This window comes from Callospermophilus lateralis, chromosome X (genome assembly GCF_048772815.1).
Source record: "Callospermophilus lateralis isolate mCalLat2 chromosome X, mCalLat2.hap1, whole genome shotgun sequence".
Lineage (NCBI taxonomy): Eukaryota > Metazoa > Chordata > Mammalia > Rodentia > Sciuridae > Callospermophilus > Callospermophilus lateralis.
In genome coordinates this window covers 22,723,971-22,747,406 of record NC_135325.1, presented here as the reverse complement: position 1 = coordinate 22,747,406, position 23,436 = coordinate 22,723,971, and the positions used below count along the sequence as shown (strand labels likewise).

The 23,436-nt window shown below is 34.0% G+C and overlaps 1 non-coding gene and 1 pseudogene across 1 annotated transcript; both read right to left on the bottom strand.

Moving 5' to 3' along the window:
• Nucleotides 1-290: 290 nt before the first annotated feature.
• Nucleotides 291-390, bottom strand: LOC143639539 (U6 spliceosomal RNA; annotated as a pseudogene).
• Nucleotides 391-22,922: 22,532 nt separating this feature from the next.
• Trnaa-ugc (transfer RNA alanine (anticodon UGC)) lies at nt 22,923-22,995 on the bottom strand. Its single transcript has one exon. It is a non-coding gene; the product is annotated as a tRNA-Ala (tRNA).
• Nucleotides 22,996-23,436: the final 441 nt, after the last annotated feature.

Sequence of the window (23,436 nt, the reverse complement as noted above, 5' to 3'; positions counted from 1 at the left end):
TCTATGTAAATGATTCTTTATCAAGGTTTTAGAGAACCCCAGATTAACTTTTTATGATTCATTAACATGTCACAGCATTAAAATAATATTGTGAATGATTGTTTCTTTTTTATGGTATTTGCATATTTTGTTTCTTTTTTAAAATCAATTTTACTGTATATATTTAAGGCTTACAACATATGTTATGAGATACAAATACACTGTAAAATGGTTACTATAGTGAAACAAATTAACGTATCTATCATCTTACATAGTTACCCAGTTATTTTCCCCTGTGGCAAGAGCAACTAAAAAATATGAAATGTTTTGCAAATTTGTATGTCATCCTTGTTGAGGGGCCATGCTAATATCTGTATCTTTCCAATTTTAGTACATATGCTGCCAAAGTTTTTATAATGAGGAAACATTGTGACTAAGAAAGGTTTTTGTAACAACAAAGAAAATGAATAAGAACTAGAAGACTGGAGTACTTGTTCTTCTAAAAGATGAATCACAACAAAGGGGAAAGCCAGCAGATTACAGAATCATTTGTCCATCCAAACCATGTGCAAATATTAGCCCAACTCAGTTTATTAAATTCTGTACCACTATTAATATCTGTTACAGGAAGTCAAGAGAGAAGAATTTTATACTTGTTTCTTGTACTAAGTCAGGATAATTGTCAAACTGTGGAAAGGAGTTATTTTTCCAGGCTAACTTTCCTTACCCCAAAATGCTTTTTGTGAATTTTATAATACCCTGGTGTTCTTCTTTGCACAAAGTTCGTATTGGCACATTTAGATTTTCAAAAATAAATTACCCGGGGCTGGGGATGTGGCTCAAGCAGTAGCGTGCTGGACTGGCATGCGTGTGGCCCAGGTTCGATCCTCAGCACCACATGCAAACAAAGATGTTGTGTCTGCCGAAAATTAAAAAAAATAAATATTAAAAAAAATTCTTAAAAAAAGAAAGGTGTTGTGTCCAACTACAACTAAAAAATAAATATAAAAAAAGTTAAAAAAAAATAAATTACCCAACTATTTTATTTTTGCTTCAATAGTTTTTCTATATTTTTAAGAAAGAAATTTGCTTTACTTCTAAAATACTCTTGTTCTCTGGTTGTCTTTCTAAGTCTGAATGACATTTCTCTGCATTGAGGTTAGATTAATTTGATTGTACTATATTAAGGCAAATAGAACACCATTTGCCTTCTTAGAGCATTACTTAATAAAGGATTTCTTACAGTCCTGAAAAAGATTAACATATTGAATGGAACACCTAGTTTGCAAGGGAGTTATATTATTTACTTATTGAGATTTACTTAGAAAATACTACTTAGAAATTTTACTTAGAAAAGACTAAAATCCCCAAGATGAAACAGAAATCTCAATGTATAGTAGGACACATTATATTGATTTGACTTCAATTTTCTTTCATAATCCTGTGTTTTGTGATTGCCTAATTTTCTTATTCAATCCCAGAGTTGCAAAATCCCTAGGGTACTATTTGCTGACCCAAAAGAAAGAATTTGAAAGACTCAGCAGAGAGAGTTTGGACATTTTATTATACTTTCCTCAACCATGGCTGGCCAGGACAAAATGGAGGGCCACACCACTCCTACAAGCAAGGGAAATATATACAGGATAGATAGCATAACAACTTTACATAAGGGTCTCTTCATATATTTTATGAGTATGTAACTTCACAACCAAGATCATTCTGCTTTGATCTTGGAGACAAGGAAAGTGGCCGTTTTCCCTCCTCCTCACCTTGTTCTCCTCCTTATTCTTGGAAGTCTTTCTTAGTTCACGTTCAGGAACCAACAAGCTTTGCTAGGCATTGACTGGTGTTAAATTCAACATAGGGTTATCATGTTATCAGATGTGAACAAAAAAAAATAAAGTTCAACTTCTTGACATTACATCTAATGAAGGAGATCATAGTGTTTAACTAATTGTGTTTTATTTCCAATCCAGTATTTCTGGTCCAATAAACATCTTCTCTCATTGATCATGTCATCCTGTTTCTCTTCAGACTTAATTTACTTGATGAGAGGGAATATATAGTTAAAAGTAGATACATAAATAAAATAGATACATAAATAAAATATTTACAAGTGTTAATCATGATATTAAAAAGCAAACTACTGATGTGGCATTGTATTGAACTTACTGAGAAAACACTAACTAGTTTAAATTCTGGATCTCAAGAATTTCAGAAATGTCTCTTATAAATTTGATATTAATACAGCTCACTTCTGGGCAACATTTGTGCTTTTATTATATTTTTTACTGTAGAAGTTATTTGTATGTATATATATAATATATAATATATTCAGAGCAAGTGTGGAGACATTTTATAAACCAACCACATATTTGTTATGAGAGGTAGCAAAAAGTCAACATATTATGAAACAAATTAAAGATAGAAAAAGTTCTCTAAAAGAAAGAAAATGGGTTCGGTACTCATCTGCATACAGTGACACTGCTATTCAAAAGACATCCAACTGTGATAAGAGTCACATGGTCATAAAGTAAGAATCAGGCCTGATGTCATTCAATGTCTGAATCAAGCCACTAGCTTCTTTTGTACTTGATTTTATGTAGATCAAGCACATTGTTCTGAACATTTTCTAAATTTCAGAATGTGAAGTTCTTACACTGCAGGTCCACCTGCTCTGAGAGTCACAGACCAAAGTGCAAACCAAGAGATTCAATGTTTATATGGGATAGACTTGGCTTCAATATTTTATATACATAGAGATAACTAAGAGAAGGGTGGGAAATTGTCAGAAAAAAATTATTTCATTACCTGATTCTAAAGGGTGAGTCTTATGATAAATAATCATTAATTTATATGTTTCTATAAATAATCCATAATTAAAAGTTTGGTTCTATAAACCAAATTATGGGCTTGAAAAGAAAAAGGTAAAGTAAAGCAGGCAGCCCATCTAACAAATGCCACTCTTTGGGAAGCCTCTTAAGGGCCCCAAAATCCTTTGTAAAGTGGAAATGGAGTTCATATATTTTCATCTACCAAAATAAATTAATGTATTAGTGACATGATGACATATTTATCATTTTTTATTGTTTTGTTCATTCAACGATATGGAAGTATGTATTGCCCATGTCCTAAGGGTGGAATACTGTGCTGGATAGAATGCCAAAAGAAAAAAGAGCATACCAGGTGGCCTGATACCCTACCTTAGGTGAGTTATGATTTAGTGGGAGAACACAATAATTAAGGAAATAAACACAAAAGATCTACAGTTACAAATTATGACAAATGTTTTGAAAGAACATAACACAATATACTTATCTTGATATAATCATTCCATATTGTATACAACCAGAGATATTTTAAAAAGTGCTCTATATGTGTAGTATGAATTATAATGCATTCTGCTGTCATATGTAACAAATTAAAATAAAAATATTCCATATTAAAAATTATAACACCACTGCATAGCCTGTAAATATGTAAAACTAGAATTTGTCAGTGTGTAATTAAAAAATAATTTTAAAAAGACACAACTGGAAAGCAGATCAGGGAGAACATAGTTACGATTTGGGGGCTCAGGAAAGATCATTTTGGGAGAGTGAAATTTAGGCTGAGATCTGAAAAGTAAGAAGAGGGCTTTCTGGAGAATAGTGAGAGGGATAAAACATTCCAGAAAGAAAAAACAGCAATCTGATAATAAGAGCAATTCAAAAGTATTGTCTACATATTTTGCATTGTAGGTCATAAAGAATTGGTTTAAATAATGGAAGTCAGTGGTTTTTCCAAGAATTTTGAAACTTTGTTTGGGTTACTAATCCTTCTTACTAATTTTCTAAACTATTTAATCAATCTTTCAATATTCAGAGGATTTTTATTAGACTATTTTGATTCCATTGTTTTTTGAATCTTCTCTTCTAATCATATTATTGCCATTTGATTAATAAAATATTGTCCTAAGCTACAATTCAAAAGCTTTACAGATTTTGTAGAGTTAAGTGTTTACTTTTTAAAATTGATTTATAGTACAGAATCCATCTTGTAGGACCATAATTCCACTAGGTAACTTGGATAAAAGAAAATAGTCATTCTAGGCTGAAACGGAGCTAAAGCTTTGTGGAGCATCCTGGTTTTTGTTCAAAAAGTTTTCTCTTAGATGAAATTTCTTTAGAATTATTCTTTTAGTTTCAGGATATGAAAGTCCAGTTTGATGTAGGGTGGAATAGGTAGCGCTTTGGCCTTGCACAGCACTTTGTTAACCAGTTTTCTTCAAGTGGCATTTTCTTTTGTTGCTAGATGGCAGATTTGTAGCAAAGTGGCATCCAGAAATCATTATAATTGCAGCAGTATTTCATACAATTGTTGAAGAGAATTCTCTGTTCAAGGATTTCAAAACACTTTTCTAATGGTAAATTACTTTCATAATATCCTTTTTTTCCCCCTAACTGTAAAAAACCAAAGCACAGAGAGTACAGTAGACCAAGGGCTGCTGCTGATTTTCTTAGTCAACACATTTATGGGCTATCTACTAAATGCTTAACACTTAACTGAGTACAGTGAAGAGTTTTAAGCGGAATAATAGGCAATGTTTCTGAAGTCAGTTATTTGATTTAATGAGGGAGAAAAAAGAACCAAAGAAAATTATGCATATGCAAAAAAACATTTATAAAGCAATTATAGTTGTTCCTATTAAGTGCTTTAGTCTTTAAACTGGCAAAAAGGCCAGAGAGAGAAGTTTCATTGTATAATTAGGATCATTGACCTTGGGAAAGTTTTTAATGAGTGAGGCAGATGATTTGGCACTGCTAAGTAGAGATGACATTCTGGGAAGACTAAGTGGCATATTTAGACATAGAGGCCAAAGAGAACACAATTTATCTGAGGGTTTACCTGCATTTTTGCCAAGTCCAAAAAAGACCTGGATGGTCCAATATCAAGTAAAATAAGATGCTATTTGGTAAAGGGAAGGGTTCTGGCAATACACACAACTTGACTACTTTTATGGGAAAGAAGAGCAAAATGGCAACAAGGTAAAGTTCAAACTATACAATAGGTCAAAAATTGTATCATGAAAAAAGGGAAAATATAGAAGAAGATACACTAGAAAGTCATTAGTGACACATTGCACAACAGTGGGCATGGAGAATTAATTCTTTAGAGAACATTCTTAGACTCATAGTCATACATGAAGAACATTCAGTTCACTCCAACATCTCACTAAATTGTAAGTGTGAAAATGAAATAGATTTATGTTCCTTTGCATTAATTTGGAGTTATTTCTAAGAAACATGGATATAAATAAAATCATAAAATGCTAATATATAGTTTCCCTGATTATATTTTAATAGAGCCATGTAGTTTCCAGGCATCTTATTGAGCATAATTCTCTCAAGCCTCTGTCCAATAAACCAAATTTCTCTCTCTCTTATCTTGTAATACTCTATGGATTACTCAGTAGATATTAATAGCATCAGTCTCAAACAAAAATTCTTAAATTTCAACAAAAACAGAAGCTCTCATGATGAACTGGTTTTAAACTTAGCATTGTAGTATATTCTCTTATTTACAAACTATTCACTTATTAACAATCAATTCTCATATGATATATAATATTTTATTCCATTTGCACAAACATCAATTATCATTTAATATTATTTGACATCTTCATAAAGAAGTCAAAGTCACATTTTCACAAAAATATACACATTATAAAGTAATAAAATAGAACATCTACTCTAGAAAAAAGAAAATCTGATTGTAGTGTAGTAGCTCATCTATAAAGATGGTCCACAATAAATCATACCTTCTTGTATCCAATGTCAATTTGAGTCCTTCTGCCTGAATCAAAGACTGAATTAGTAACCTTCCTTCTGCAATAAAATGCAGTGGAAGTAATGGTTCTAAGTTGTGAATCTAGGTCAGAAAAGTCTTATGATTTTCCCAAGACTCTCTTGGAGTAATTGTTCTAGGTGAAACCAGTAATCATTTAGAAGTTTTACTGTACAGTAACCAGTAGGAAGCCCTATGGAGAGGTTGCAGGTGTGGGTTGAGTGTTGAGAGGGGTGGTGGGATGCCCAAAGTGGTGTTATAGCTGAATTGTCTCATAGCTGAATTGTCTGGAAACTTCTATCTTTGAAATTTAGCCCAATTAATCCTTCAATTAGTTCTGACTCAGCCACATTCTGACTACAACTGCATGAGGAACCCCTGGGAACAAGTGCCTGGGAGAACCCAATGGTTTTAGTCAGATTTTTCACTGCTGTAACCACAGGACCTGAAAACAACAGTTTTAAGGGGGAAAGTTTATTTTGAGGCTCACAGTTTGAGAGGTCTTAGTCCAAAGAAAACTGACTCCATTCCTCAGGGCTTCAGGTGAGGCTGAAAATCATGGCAGAAGAGTGTGGTAGAGGGAAGTATCTTGAGATATCATACCAGAAAGCAGAGAGAGAGTCTAGGTTTAGCTCCCCAAATGTATACCTCAATGGCATGCCCTCCAGGGACCTACCTCCTCTAGCTACACCCAATCAGCCTGCACTTATTTCTCAGTTAATCTCTATCTAGGGATTAATTCACTGATTAAGTTAAAGGCTCACATAACCCAATCATTTCTTGCTGCAGCAAACTAACCTGGGGGCAAGTGACACATTATAAAGTAACTTGCAAAGGTTGATACAGCAGGAGTGGGAGCCGCTTTATTATGGGACAGAGAAGTATATATACATAACTGAATACACAGCTTAACTTAATTAATATAAACTAGATACAGCAGTCAACCAATAAGGAATCCTCATCTTAATTATACACAGCTTAACTTAATTGACATAATCTAGATACAGCAGTCAGTCATTAAGGAATCTCTATCATCTTAATGGCTCGCTGGCGTTACTTCACAAACCACTCCCTCTGGCAAAATTCCAGGCGCCATCTTGACTTGTTTATGGACCCTAACAATTTCTCCTCTGAATCTTCTTGCATTGTCTCACACATGAACTTTGGGGGGACACCTAATATCTAAATCATAACTTTTCTGCCCTTGTCCCCCAAAGTTCATGCTCACCTCACAACACAAAATACATTTAGTTATTTTCAAAAGTCCCTATAGTCTCAACAGTTCCAAGATTACCCAAAGTTCAAGTCCAAAGTCTCTTCTGAGACTTAAGACAATTTAGCATTGTGCCTACAAAAATCAAAGCCAAGTTACATGTATCCAATATATAAAGATATAGAGTAAATGTTTCCATTCAGAAAAATAGGGGTATAGAAAGAGAGGATGAGACCAAAGCAAAATCAAAACCCAGCAGGGCAGATATTCCTGTAGCTCTGTGTCCAGCATCTGGAGCACAAGGTATGTTGATACTCTGTTGAAAGGCTTATGTAGCTGCACACCAGTGGCTTTGCTGCCTTCAGCCCACATAGCTGCACTGTTGGCTAGTCTCTGCTCAATTCCTGCAGCTTTCTTCAGAAGATGTTCCACAGTAGTGACATTTCTTTATCTTGGGGGTGCAGTGCATCTTTGGCTTCATCTTCACATCTCCATGCATCTCCCTCTCAGCAGTTGCCTGCAGGGACTCCAACCCAGACTCTTTGCCTGACCTCTCAGGCCTGCCTTTGGAATCTCAGTGGAAGCCTCCATGATCCCCTAACTCCAGCATCCTGCATTCCTGCAGAACCAGCATCACCGGGTTGCTACTGTATTGAGCAGTGGCCAAGCTTCCAGAGAGCACAGCTGCAGCAGCCTCTGAGTGCCTGGGTGGCTGAGTATGGTGAAATAGCTTCATACCCCAGTGCAAGCTTGGTACCCCACTGGTCTATTCTCAAATTTTTGCTTTTACTTCTTTGAGCCTGAGATGGAAGTGGTTTTGCCAATTCCTGAGATTCCCTCAAGGCATCTTTCTTATTGTGTCTTAGCATTTCTTTAGCGGTGGTAACTTCTTTTAAAATGGCAAATTCCTTAGCCCCTGTTTTCTTCCCACATTTCAGTCCAAGTTTTTCCATTTTTTTCTGCTCTACTTTCTGCTCCTGAATATAATACAATAAACTTGGCTAAAAGCTGCCAGCAATATCTGTGTCACTACCTGAATACAATACTTCCTAGAAATTTCTCCCACCAGGTTAAGAAGTTCATCACTTTCAAACTCAGGCTCACAGAAAGTCTTAGGACTCAGGCAAAATGTAGACAACTTCTCAGCCAGAATATAACATGAATGACCTCTAGTACAAATATATTCTTCTTTTTCTTCATGAGTTCTGTCTTTATTAAGCACAGTCCTTCCAGCATTCTGGTCTTCTGAGTTTCCACCAGAATTGCCCATTAAGGTCCACTTACAACATTCTAGAGCTTTTCCAGCTTGCATCTCTAAACTTTCCAAAATTTCTCCCACAAATTCAAAAAAGCTATAAAAGCTCCTGAACCTCATGGTCAGCTTAGTCATAGCAACAACCCCACTCTCAGTACCAATTTCTGTTTTATCAGCTTTTTCACTGCTGTGACTAATATACCTAATAAGAACAACTTTAGAGGAGGAAAAGTTTATTGGGGGGCTCATGGTTTCAGTGGTCTCAATCCATAGACAGCTGGCTGCATTCCTCAGGGCTGAAAGAAAATTGTGGCAGAAGAGTGTGGTGGAGGGAAGCAAGGCATCACACCAGGAAGCAGAGAGAATAAGCTCAGCTCACAGAATATATACCCCAAAGGCACACCTCCAATGACTTACCTCCTCTAGCCACACTCAACTTGCCTACAATTACCCCTCAGTTAATCTCTTAGGGGTTTAATTCACTGATTGGGTTAATTTGCAACCCAATCACTTTACCTCCAAACCTTCCTGCATTATCTCATACATGAGGTTTTTGGGGATACCTAATATCCAAACCATAAACATCAATTAAGTAACAGAGTATTAGAAAATAATATTGAAGTCATTACCGTTTGGGAGTGGTTTGCTTAGCAGCAGTTTGTACCTGGAACATGCACCAAACATGTAAGCCAACTTAGTAGTTGTAAAGTTCAAATTTGTCTTGAGATTTTGAACACTAAAAACAAAAAGCAGAACTGTAGTCAATTATATAGTTATTAAAAGGATTGAATTACCAAATCCTTCAGTATTTTTTTTCATTGTAGATGGACACAATACCTTTATTTTTGTTTGTTTTCATTGTTATATGGTGCTGGGGATCAAACCCAGTGCCTCATGCATTCTGGGAAAGTGCTCTACCACTGAACCACAACCCCAACCCCTTCTTCAGTGTTTTTTAAAAAGTTATTATTGTTAGTGCTGAAACTATAATATTGTTTTCTTTCTAATATTTCTTACCATGCTCCATTTTGGTATATTAGCATAATCTGGGATAGTAGATGTGAACAAAATAAAACTACAGATTGTGGATATTTTGAAAACTTTCCTAGTAATCACCATTATTTTATGTTTAACAACTCAATCAATATATTTTATTATCAATAATATTGATGATACTTTTATTAATGAATAATTCCTATTATGAAAATGGGGTGTAAATGACTGCTTTAGACAAAGTTCTCTAAGTTTCACTTTTAGTCAAATATTTTATGGGAGCCTAATAACAGACAATTTGAGATTGTACTTCTTGATATGGACTTCTGTCTTATTTATTGAAGGATTGTATGCAAGGCATAGAATTGACTTTCCATTATGAAAATTATGATCTTCTGATAACATTGTCACCCACATGAAAAGTTTCCTTAATTCTGTACAGGAGTAAATCCACATATACTGAAAAGCAAAGATAGATAGGTTTTATTAAGAGAAAAATTTAGACTAGCTCCAGGAATCTAATCAAAATACAAAACTTAAAAATGTGAAATTTTTAAAAATTAGTCAGATGAGCCACCCAAAGTTACTAATAAATAGTAAGAACATAGCTCCATGAAATGTGTTTGGATGTCAGGATCAGCTTCTCTTTTCTATTATTATAACCTCCTTTTTGTTCATTATTAGGAAACTTGTTGGTTCCTTCCTGAATTCTTACTAAGAATTTCTTATTTGAAATTTAATATGTTTACATACCATGTCTAGATGCTAGTCTCTTTTCTTTAAATTATTATGACAATTAAAAAGCTTATTTCATCTGTACACTCAGGGACTATGCTGTGTTCAGGATCTTATTTCATGTTGTATATCTTTTCTTTTCTAAACAATACCTTTTTTTTGTTTGTTTGGTGCTGAGGATGGAACCCAGTACCTCACACATGCTAGGCAAGTGCTCTACCACTGAGCTACAATCCTAACCCTCATGTTGTATATCTTATTAGCACTTTTCTATCGTATTCTGGGCTTCTTTTTAGATTGAGATGAGATAATGTAGGGTTTTTTATGCTTTATAAAAAGGTTGGCATATACCCTGTTGTCGCAGTCCAGCTGCAGCAAACTAACCGGAGGGTGACGAACAACTTGTGTAGATTGATACAGCAGGAGTGGGAGCCATTTATTGTAAGACAACAGAGGTATTTATACATTCCACACAGCTTATCTTAATTAGCATAAACCAGATACAGCAGTCAACCAATAAGAAATTTCCACACTTAATGGCTCGCTGGTGTTACTTCAGAAACCACTCCCTCTGGCATTTTGCCAGGCTCCATCCAGACTTGTTTACAGACTCTAACATTTCCCTGGCAAAATGCCATTCGCCATCCTGACTTGTTTACAGACTCTAACATTCTGTATGACCAGAAAATATGATCTATTCTCTAAGTTCAAAGTCAGGATGAATAATAACAGTGGTACTATTAGTCAAGTCAATGACGCTAGGAGAAGGATAATGTTGATGTATTGCTAAGAATTCTGATAGAACTTGGATATCAAAGAAAGAAAAATAGAATTTTTTTTCCTGAGCTCATCTTGTCAAACACATGAAACATTAAGCATATATTCTGATTGTTTATTGCTACATTGCAATGCACCTCAATACTTAATGAGTTCAAACAGGAATTTGGGCAGTGCTTGATGGGGAAGGCTTATATCTACTCCAAGAACAATCAACTGAGGAGATATGTTTAAAGAAAAGAAGATGTACTTTCATGATTTTTCAGTCACACAAATGGCAAGTTGGTGCTGTCTGTTGGCTGGGAAGTAAACTAGAATTCTACTCAAATTTCTTATATGAAGTCAGACTTTGTGCTTAATACCTTACTATATACAACTGTTTTCTTTCTTTTTCTTAAACCAATAGGACATTTAAAAATATACACATTATAACAAAGTACTCAAAAGTAACTATTTAGAAAAGTTTCCAGTTATTCTTAAAATATTTTATATAAAAATCATACATAATATTCTCAGGAATTTTGGCCAAGCAGATTTATTTTCTCTAATATTTTGAATTAAGTTATAAAGTATATCCTCTTTCTAATTTTCCCTCCAGATATTATTTACAATTATTTGAATATACCATGTTTAAGGGAGTTATTAGAGGTATAATGTAATAGATTTGAAATAGTCCTGAAATAGAACTTGTTATAGTACAATAATTTTAAAACATATATAATAAAATTTATTATGTTATAATAAAATTTATTTGAGAATCTTTCTAAAGTAATAACTAATTCACTATTTTCTTCATAACCAACAAATTCATATTCATTATACATTTTTAATATTACAAAGAATAGCTATTTCACAAACTTTGTCTCATATGCTTCATCATAGCAATAAAAAATGACAGGTATTTTTGTACCCTTTTCAAAGATGAGCAAACTATTATTTTGCCAAAGATCACAAGGTAACAATGATCAGGTAGGGATTTGAACCATGATCTTCTGACCCTGAGTGATTCTACTGATTTTTAATCACTATCCAAAGATATGAAGAAGTCAGTTTCCTTTGTTTTCGTCAGCATTATTTCATTTGTGTGTCCAACGTGGCCTGAAGCATTGGAAGATCCAGTACCTAGAAAAGGGGAAATAGTTTTCATTTTAAGAACTTTGGTGTATTTTAGGACAACACACACATCATAAAATATTTAATGCATTTGCACAGAATTGAGGAAGTAGCCAATACAAATGTGAGCAGCAATTGTCTCACTAATCTAATGTATTTATTATCATTAATATTATTCTTGACCATTAATGGTTTTAAAGGAATTAGTAGGTATCTATAAAACAAAATGGTACATGAAGCAATATAAAATGTAAATGTAATCTTGCCCTCTAAAACCCTTCTCAGTGGGAGCTTATGATGTAGCTTAGTGAGTCTAGCATGTGCCAGGTCCTGGGTCTGATCCTTAGCATTATCTGTCCTCTAAAAGAACAACAAAACCCTCCCAGGTATTTGGTCTCAGATCTTCCAATCCCTTAAGTGCTTCTTTACAACTAATGCATTACTATATAATGGAATACAATTTGATACAGTACAATATAATATGGTACAAGATAATACAATTGCAGAGTTTATGATATAATTATGAAAAACACTTTCAGAAGAGTTATACAGATTTCCTCTAGTCTTTACCTTTTGTTTCACAGATGAGGAAGCTAAACCCAGAAAAGTTATAAGATTTATTTAAGCCAACTAATCAAGCACAGCACTTCTTGTAATCCTTTAAATTGATAATACTGATATGACTATTCATATCATTTACTGAAACTGGAGGATGTCATAAACTGTGAACCAGCTCAGTGCTGGAGAGAAAAACAATATCAAAGTGAAAAGTTCAACAAATGAGCAAAAAGGGAAAGAACAACCTGGATTACATGCCAATACAAATTCTACCACTGAGGGCCTTGTGATTGATCAGGCTTTGAGTTTTAGGGTGGGGAAGAGAAGGCTGTAAATGAGACCAGGATAGACATACCTTCTTATTTTTTAATAAAACTATATGGGGATCCCAGGCACAAACATTGTTTAGCACTATTTAGTGATGCAAAGGTGAAATGAAATTTCTCCTCATTTCTCTAAAGATTCACTAGACTAATATGAAAAAGATTAAATAGGAGAAAAGGTAGACCCATTCATTAATATGTAAAAGTAGAAAACCATAGCATGGGGGAATCACCACAGTGTGATTACCCACCTGCTTAACATTATCCATAAATTTATATACCCCTTTTTCTATAAGGGAAGATAAACACAACAACCAAAAGTTGTCTTGTGATGTAGATGAAGTCTCCCAGGTCATAGCTACCTGTGGTAATTAGGTTAGGTGTCAGACCTCTAACTGCTTCTTGTGGAAAGTTGCCTTCTAGGTAGAAAGGAAGATATTGGGTATAAATGCCTCTGCTACTTACTTTTCTGATGTAGATATAAGTTTATTTTTAAAAAGAATGGCTTTTCAGATCCATTCCTGTGACTGCAGAGTCTCAATCTCTCTGTATAACAAATTTGAAATATGCAAAGAAGTGTATTTGGGCTGGGATATTTTACTGTCCCACATGAATAGCTTAAATCAGCTTCCCTTCGGACAGGGAGCTTTGTAGGCTTTTATAGGGCATTCTTACAGCCACTCAGGATGGAATTTCTCTTACAGCTCAAAAACTTGCCTGTCTTGTGATGCTGTTGACAGGTGAGTCCATTAAAGAGTTTCAAAATGATGCCTGCTATTTTTTTTCTCAAAATTGCACTTAAGTACTACCTTTTCAGAGGACAGGCTTAGCAATTTAAAAGTCTGGTATTATCTTGAAATCCACAGCTCTGCTGGACCACCCATAAACAATATTGAAACGAAGGGCATTGCTCTGATAAGAGCCCATTAAGTGTTCATAAACTCTTGTCTTTATGCAAACAGAGCTTTGATTATACACCTAAATCTATACCTAAAAAGTCCACATTAGTTTATCATATTGAGATAAATTATTCAGTCTTAGCAATTTTACTTTTAAATTCAGCAATATAGGTCCTAAATGTTTATGGAAAAACATCTGGTAACAGTACTGATTAGCTGGATTCAAAAGTTTACTCCACAAGTTTGAGCTAACTTTAGCCAAATTTTCACTCTCACTCATGTGATAAGAGCTGCATTCTCAAGACTTTGTTTTGATTTTTCCTGGTTTCTACAGCAGATATTTCATTTGGAAATATGTTATTTGGAGGGGTTGGTGTATATTTGGGGTTTTAAGTATCAGGGTCTAAGAACAGGATTCTATTCTGTGAATTGTTAATATGTTACTAAATTTGTATCTAGTATTATTTTAAAAAGACAAGTATCTATGGTCTTGATTTAAATTGAACATGGGAACAATTTTCATTGCTATGAATATTGTTTTAATTACATTTAATTTACTTATTGATAGTACTCAATATTTTAATTGATAATAAGCCTATAAACATATTAGTTTAAGTGTTGCATATTCAAGTACAGAGCTCTTATAAAGTATTGAATGATGAGAATAATACCGATTTAGTTCATGAATTTAATATTCCTTTGTGTTAATCGGTTTTTCATCACTCTGACAAAATAACTTATAAGGAGGAAAGGTTCATTTTAGCTCATGTTTTCTAAAGTTTCAGTCCATATTCCATTGGCCCCATTCTTTTGGGCCTATGGTGAGGCAGTACATCCTGGAAGAAGCATATGGTGGAGCAAAGTTGCTTTCTCATGGTGGCCAGAAATGAAAAGAGAAAGGACCAGAACTCTAATATCTCCTTCAAGGACATACCCTCAGTGACCTAATTTCCTTGTATTAGTCTTCACCTCTTACACGTTCCACCACCTTCCACCAGTTCCACCAGACTTCATGGGCTGGCAATCAAGACTTTAACACTTGGGCCTTTTAGAAACATTTATCCAAACCATAGCATCATCTATTTATTTTTATTCCTTAAATATTTTGTGATTGTCAATGTGTCCTCAATGACTAGGGATTGTCTCAATGACAATAAAATATTTATTTTATGAAGAAGAATTTGACCTTAACCCTTATAAATATAAATAGATTTTTCTTGGCATAGAATTATGATAGTAATTAATTTGTGTGACAATTAGAAAATATTTTTTAAATTCCTTTTTAAAATATACTCAAAGAAGCAAAAATGGATACTATTTCCTCATGTTACTCAGACATAATTTCATTCTTTTTTTTAGAGAGTCTGACAATTGAGTATAATGACAACTCTGAATTAATGAAGTTAATTGCCATATTTTAAAGGCAAGAATGGACATCCTAGTCAGTATTCTTGTTTAAGAAAAACAGAAACAAACTGGTTAAATTAAGGTGAAATGAATTTAATGGAGATATATCCTTAGAGTCAGAGGTTGGTGATCCCATCAAGGCAAATGAAGATTCATTAGATGATTTATAGCTAATGTCACAAAATTTAGAAATGTATAAATAGCATAACATTCCTTGAAGAAATGTTCTTAGAGTTAACAAGTAAGATATGACTGCTAATGAGAATTCTCCTCAGTTCATGGTACTACTGTCTAAGGATTGCTCATATGATCCCCATCCTTACAACTTTTATTGTGTTCCTATTGTTTTTGAGTATAAAGCTTCTCATTTAAGGTTACCTTAAAAAAAAACTATTTGGTTTTTCAAGTTGGAAAAACATTTTGCTGCCATATTGGACACAATAATAAACTATATTCACCAATCTCCAAATTACCACAACTCTACCCTTTTATTTTTCCTGACTTCTCCACTGTACAGCCAATCTCAGCCATCTATTCCTGCTAACAGAACCTTGATTTACTTCAGGTAATATGTGAAAGAGTTAAAGACATGACATTTCAAAATAAGATAAATTGGCATATTCAGTTATTTCAAGCTCAAATCACTTGAGGAACTGTAACTGCAGGAAGGACCATTTGACTTGACTTTCCTACATGCAAGATTCTTTTTGGAGGGATGTCCTTCACATACAAAGGCTGGAAAATATCCATGGTCACCCAAGACTGGTGATTAGAGTTATAATGAACCTGAATTAAAAACAAAGAAGCAAACAAACAAACAACCTCCTTGATGTAACCCTTGTCTTCCACTAGCTTCTACATCCTCCCCCATATATATCTTAGTAACATCCCCTAGGACTTACTGCACTAGTCAGGATATCCTTTAGTCCTGTCATTTATTTGTAAATTCATCTTTTCTAAAATGTATGTGGTTTTAGCCATTTCTTTATACTTCACTCTCTTGTAAAGATTCTCATGTATATGGAAAATAAATGAAACTTCTATGATTTTGTCTCTTTAATCAGTTCTTGTATTATTTGAGCTCCTAGATTCAGTCAAAGAACCCACATAAGAACTAAGGAGGCCTGAGCTGGGGTTGTGGCTCAGCGGTAGAGCGCTTACCTTGCATGTGTGAGACCCTGGGTTCAATCTTCAGCACCACATAAAAATAAATGAGATAAAGGTATTGTGTCCAACTACAACTAAAAAAAAAAAAAAAAAAAAGAAAAGAAAAGGAAAGAACTAAGGGGGCCTGTAATCCCAGCGGCTTGAGAGGCCGAGGGATCATGAGTTCAAAAGCCAGCCTCATCAATTTAGCAAGGTCCTAAGCAACTCAGTGAGATCCTGTCTCTAAATAAAATACAAATAAGGGCTGGGGATGTGGTTAGTGCTTAAGTGACCCTGGGTTCAATCCCTAGTACCAAAAAGAAAAAAAAAAAAAAAAAAAACTAAGCGGAGAGAATATTTCCCCTAATCATGCCTCTCTCTACTTCATGGAAGCTGGTATGAATTTAGATTTTTCTAACCTCAAATGAAAATTACTCATCTTGCTACTGATTAGTTCAGAAATATAATATAAAAGATACTCTCTTCTGGTTCATGGATGGTGACCACAAGGGACATGCTGAGGATGGCATGATAGAAAATTAAAAAGTAAGGATTGCCCATATGATCAAATGTGGACTGGGGATATAGTTCAGTGGTGGATCACTCATCTAGTATGCTTGCAGCCCTGCATTTGCTCCCCAGCATAGTAAAAAAGGAAGAATCCAAATATTTGATGCTGTTAACTCTGGCAACATTTGGTTAGTCAGCTACCTGAAAATCTGTTTCACATAATTATACTCAGTCCCCATATTTCTGAAATATGTGATACTTTTTTGTATAGACCATACCTTTTGCTTTGTCAGAACAAATTGTCTTCCTATTCTGCCATCATATTTTTTGGGTATGTTTTATTCATTTGTCTCTCCTCAGCTGATTGTTTCAGTGGTGGATATGAAACTAACATTGAGCCAATAAGCATTTTTTTTTCTTGGTATTTGCAATACTGCATACAAACAAAAAAACATTTGTTCCTATACAGCCATGGATGTAAGATATTGGGGCTGTCAATCACCATACTATCTACCCCATGAAGGAAGCTGAGATGATTTTAGAAGAATAAAGATGGAAAGGGTTAGTGAGGAAAGAAGGGTAGAAAGAGAACAGATATCAATGAAAAACAATGTGCAAGAGTGTCTCCTTTTGGCCTTTTGGTTATCTGATTCCAGGTATTCTTGAAGCCCAAATGTCACACTGTACTTCTCTTGGTGTAGTTATTCGCCTCTTTCTTCTATTAGAAAACATCAGGGGTTCTCCCAGAGAGGTCAAGGAAAGTATTGGCTAAGGCTTCCTAAATGCTACTGGAAAAGTCACTGGAGTTGCTGAGAAAAGTTTTAAGCCTCAGAAATAGTGTGTGTCTTCTTACACCATTCCTGTTGAGGTAAACTTTTAATTTCATCTTTATTGACTATAATATGTGGCTGGGCAAGTGTTCTTCTGAAGTGTGGTTTATCTCAGAACATTAGAATCAATACAAGACAAAACTTAAAATTTATAAACAATATCTCATGTTGCAAGGCAATAGATGAGCTTTCCTTTTCATTTGGTCTATAGCAACTTCCCCAGTCTGCATTGGATTAGAAAATTTGACTGCATTTTGATATTTGTGGTATTCTTGTTTTATTGTGTGTATATCGTGTGTGTTGTGTGTGTGCATGTGTACATGTGCATGTAATTTTATGTGTGTGTTCCTTCTTAAAAAAAAACAAAGAATTTTTAAAACTCATACCCCTCTTTGGGAATTTGAGAAGGGAAATTATGACTATTTTAATATATATATTTCAGAGTAAAAGGAGTGTTCAAGGGATTGGGAGAAAGGTGTCAGGAAGGAAAATCACAGCTTTCTGTATTCTTTCTTATATAGATTTTGAACTATAAGTGTAATATTTAGTTGAAATCAACATCCCATTTATCTGAAATACCATTATTCTAATGCAAATTCAGAAAACATTCCAAAGTAAAAGGTGAATGATGTTTGAATTATGTTTTATTGTGAACTGTAGCTGCCGCTGAAGTCTATAAATGTAGCTGAAAAAGAATTGACTACATGCAAATTTAGGTTCATTTATACAACATCCAAACCTGTTATGTGGTGGAGGTATGTGGCAAATACCCACTCACTGTATCAATAACTGCATACAAGTTCTTTAAGGCATGTATACCAGAGTATTTTCAATGATGTGTGCAACATTCACACATATTTGTATATGTATATAGGAGGTAGAAAGTGGATAATGGATTAATAGAGAGGAAATATTATTTTCTCTCTCTTTTTGTATCAGGGATCGACCCAAGGGCACTCAACCACTGAGATGTCCACATCCCTGGTCCTTTTTAATTTGAAACAGGATATTGCTAAGTTGAGTAGGACCTCACTAAATTTTTGAGGTTGGCTTTAAACTTGCAATCCTCCTGTCTCAGCCTCCTGAACTTCTGGGATTACAGGCCTGTGCCATCATGGCAATATTATCTTAAAGAGTTAGAATAAGAGGACTTCTAGGGATCTGCCTTGCAATTGGATATGTCTCTGTTTGTCACAGATTTTCATAATTTGACCCCCCCCCAACCAAGGCTGAGATATGTTTGAGTATAAATGAATAACGTAATAGATTCTTCTGGTGATTTCTGGCTTTTTCACAACATACTCAACTCACATCTCTTCCCAATCTGGCATTTGTGAACCACCTTAATTGCACCTGAACATTTTATGCTTTGGGTTGGATGGTAGAAGACTGGGGATAAAGGGACAAGGTATAAAGCATAACTTCTGTAGATACAGTGACATGCAGGTGGCAGTAGCAGAAAATGACAATAGTATTTTCAATTGTACCTGCCTTCCTGATTCCTCCATGTTCTGAATAACTGGCACTGGCTTTTTGATTTAGAAAAATCATTGAGACAGATTATAGTTACTGCTTCCTCTGAATTACATTGTACTTTTCAAAATACCCTTTGGTACACTTTGTTTATTAACCTGCTAGTATTTTCAAATTGAATAAAATTAAAATCAGGGATTTCCACAATTACATGTCTTTCTTAAATTAATGTTATTGTGTATTTTGGACCTCAGAACTAATCCTTTTATAATGAATTCATGATCACCTTCTGACAGAGGATATAGAGAAAAATAATTCCCACTAATGCATATTGAATTGTTATTGACTTAACTAAGCTCTTTATGGACAAAATCATAATCTTTATGTACTCTGACCCAGAGAGAACAAGAAGTGATGAACTTTCAGCTGAAACATTTAGTGAATGAAATTGTTTCTCTTAGGATAAGGTGTGACTGGCAACCGAGTGACTTTCTTCCATCTGAAGCTTCTGTCCTTATCCATTGACTTTCAAGCAGAGGACAACTTGGCTTATCTCAAGGTTTTTAAACTTTTTCTGTCAGATTTCCACCTGTTTTCTTTATTACTTAGTTAAAAGTTAAGATTATCTAGCATATCCGTCATATCAGTAGCTGCATTTATATACAAAAACTAGCACCTCTTATAAAATGCACATTTTATTCTCATAACAAATATTTATTGTCACTGATATTCCTTTCAAAATGCTGAAAAACAATGTTTGATGGTATAAATAAGGCTCTATTTTTATGGTGCTAACAGTATTACAGAGTTAGACAAAACACAAAAATCGAAATCAGATACTTCAAGGGAAGTTTTTCCTTTGTCCTGGATTTTCATATAGTCACAAATCAGAGAACCATACATAATTTTATCTCCATGTCATGAAAAGTATTGTTATGCCAATTCATTTATGGCATGCTAAATATATTATTTGGGATATTTCTAGCTGATATAATCAACAAACCCTAGACTTTCAATGACAATACAATAAAATATTTAATTATTCTAACAGTCTGGTGCATGTATTTTTGGTTGATGGGTGTGGTCCTCCATTCTGCGATTCAGGGAGCCAACATTCTTGCATCTTTGCAATTCCTTCAATCTTTAGGAACTCACAGGTTCTTACATATAGAGGGAAAAAAAAGTGGACAGAAGAGAATTTTCACTAGTTTCTTAATTGCCATCACTTCTTCTCAGAGATTGTTGGAGAAAACTTGTGACAGGTATGCCTGTGTTCCACGGACTGTAAAAGGGGACATTTGGGTACAATTTAAGTTTTTAAAACATGCTTCTTGCTATTGTGTGGAGAATAAATTCTTTAGAGCATTAATGAAATAATGGAGACCTGTTAGAATCTTTTACAAGCATCAATTTGAGAGTAATAGTGGTTTGAACTAGAGTATTAGGGTGGAAATGGAGAGAAGAGAGTCTCAAGATCTAAATGAATAAAATGACCATAGGTGAATTAAAGAAAATATTCATATGAACTTTTTCCAAGAGATGTTTTTAACTCTTGGAAAATTGGGGAAACAATGAAGGAAATGAAGGGAATTATGAAGGGAATTCTGGTCACAGAACTTTACCCTTATAATCCCTCTTTGATACATCTTGCTATTTTTGAGACAGTAGCTTGATTGTGGAAAATAATGAAATTAATCAATAAACTCTGTGCTAGTCACTGAGGGCATTCTAGGTAATATAGTTCTTTATCTTTTTTAAAATATGAATTTCTACTATAAAGTAAAAAATTTCAAGCATATATAATTTAAAAGTTTCTGGATTCTGTATTTATTTATTTACATTTATTTAACTACTCTTATCATCAGTTATACTTGCACCTATGCTAGGCCAACCATTCAGAATAAGTATAATTATAAAGACCTTCAGGTGCCTTAAAATCACATTGAATTGTAGCATTACTGTTTTATTTTTTATGTCTTTTTAGAAGTCTATTTATTCTAATTGGATCTATATGACAGCAGAATTTATTTTGATTCATTGTACTCAGTTGCAACACAATTTTTCATTTCTATGGTTGTACACGATGTAGCACCATATGTGCAGTCATACATGTACCTAGGTAATGATGTCCATTTCATTCCACCATCTTTCCTGCCCCCCCATGCACCCTCCCTACCCCACCCTCCCCTTTACTCTACAAAATTCCTCCATTATTCCCATGCCCCCCCCCATTATGGATCAGCTCCACTATTAGAACGTTTGGCCTTTGGATTTTGGGGATTGGCTTACATCATTTAGCATAATATTCTCTAACTCCATCCATTTACCTGAAAATGCCATAATTTTATTCTCTTTTAATTCTGAGTAATATTCAATCGTGTATATATACCAAAGCAAATGTTCTTCAAGTGCCTACTATTAATGCCAGTAAAGTGAGCATAATTTCTTTCAATTGTCTGAAAGAATAATAATAAAAATTAATATTTTTTTAAAAAAACAGTATTGTATAATATCCCTGAAAGGCAGATATTTCATTACAGTCAGGATATTGTGGTTTAAACAGACTATGCAAGTATTACCATACTTTCTCACTATAAGTTCTATGTTGTTATTATCCTTTTGTTTTTTATGAGAAGTAAAAAAAATAACATGAAACACATTTGATTCATTTATTTGTTTATGAAATATTTATAAGGAACCTAATTTGCTATTTTAGGGATAACAAATTTATCTGAATATAGACAAGAATTTTTTAAAGAAACCATTGTTTAGAAATGGAAAGAAAAATTTGCAAAACTCTAAGTAATATAATATGAGAACATTCTTTTCTTAATCAAAGAATTTTGAAAAGTACCTTAAACTTTCCTTTTAATTATGTTGTAAATTTTCAATCCTATAAATTTTAATTAGAAGCAACTTTTCAAGTGACCTCTAAAGTCATTGCTAAAGTATCAGTGACTAATGGGTTTTTATATAGCTTTCTTTAATTTCATAACAATAATAGATATAATAATTTTAGTGAAAAAGTGATTAGCTCATTTTTTAGGAAAAAGTCCTGTCTTTTAGTTATTTGGAAAAAGCAAAATTTTTCAAAAGAAGATTCTTTTTTAAAAAAACAAGAATATTATAGAATTTAATTTATTCAACCTTATAATATGCTCCTTGATAGTAATTTTCATAGCAGAGTGAATAAAGGGAGATCAATTATATCTTTAACTTGTCTTTTTAACCTGCTTTTAAAATAATTAATAATTTTTCTATAAACCTTTACTTGCTTCTTCCGAATTGTTCCTACTATTAGTTGTCTCTAGTAAAAGTTTGATTATACAACTAACACTCACCAGCCAAGTATTATATTCAGATTGTCCACATTGATAGTCACAACTATTGTTTTTTTGTGGCATTTGTTCTGACTGGCAGTATTAATAGATCACTCATCAAATATTGTGAATATGACCATTATCCTCAGCACTCATATCCAACCAAATTATCATCTCTGGAAGTCATCTATTCTCCATCTCTGCTGCTACCACCTGAATTTAAACTAGCATCATTGGGATCCTGCATTCTGTAGAAATCTCCCTATCTTCTTAAATCAGTCTGATCTATCTTCCATCCAACTTCCATGTAGCATTCATTATATATTCTTCCAGTATTCTTTCAAAGAAAAAAAGCCTCATCAAAAGCTAAGTCTGTGTGTTTTTTTTAATAAAATCTCAATAGCTTTGCATAGTTCTAAAGATGAGCTCCAAATTCTTTAACATATCTGAGAAGGTTTTTCCCATCTTACTAGCATAACACCTTGTGATTTTTTTTCCCCAAGTCTCTAATCTCGATCATAAGGGCTTTTTGTGTGTTTGTGTGTGTTTGTGTGTGTGTGTGTGTGGGGGGTACTGGGGATCGAACCCATGGCCTTGTGCATGCAAGGAAAACGCTCTACCAACTGAGCTATATCCCCAGCCCACAAGGGCCTTTTCTTGAGTTTTCCCTTCTAAGAATAAATATTCTTTCTATCTCTGCTTTACTTTTCCCTGTTCCCTATTTTTTTTTTTTTTTTGGTCTGGCATTTAAACATTAGCAGTTAATCCTTCAAAGAAGCCAATGCTAACCTCATAGCTACATCAGTGTTTCCTGTTAAATGCTCACATGCCAGCTTGTGCTTCTCCTTGGTAGCTTATAACTAGTATAATTAAATAATTACAATTATAATTAGCTTGACAGTTATGTTTACGGTATCTCCCTTGATAGTATGCAAGTTCCACTCATGCAGAGAACATAGCTGCCCAGTTGATTTTTTTTTTTTTTGTATTCTGAATGTCTATTAAAGCACTTTGCACAGGGTAGACACTAAAAATAATGTACTAAATAAACAAATGAAATATGATACTATATTTAAAAT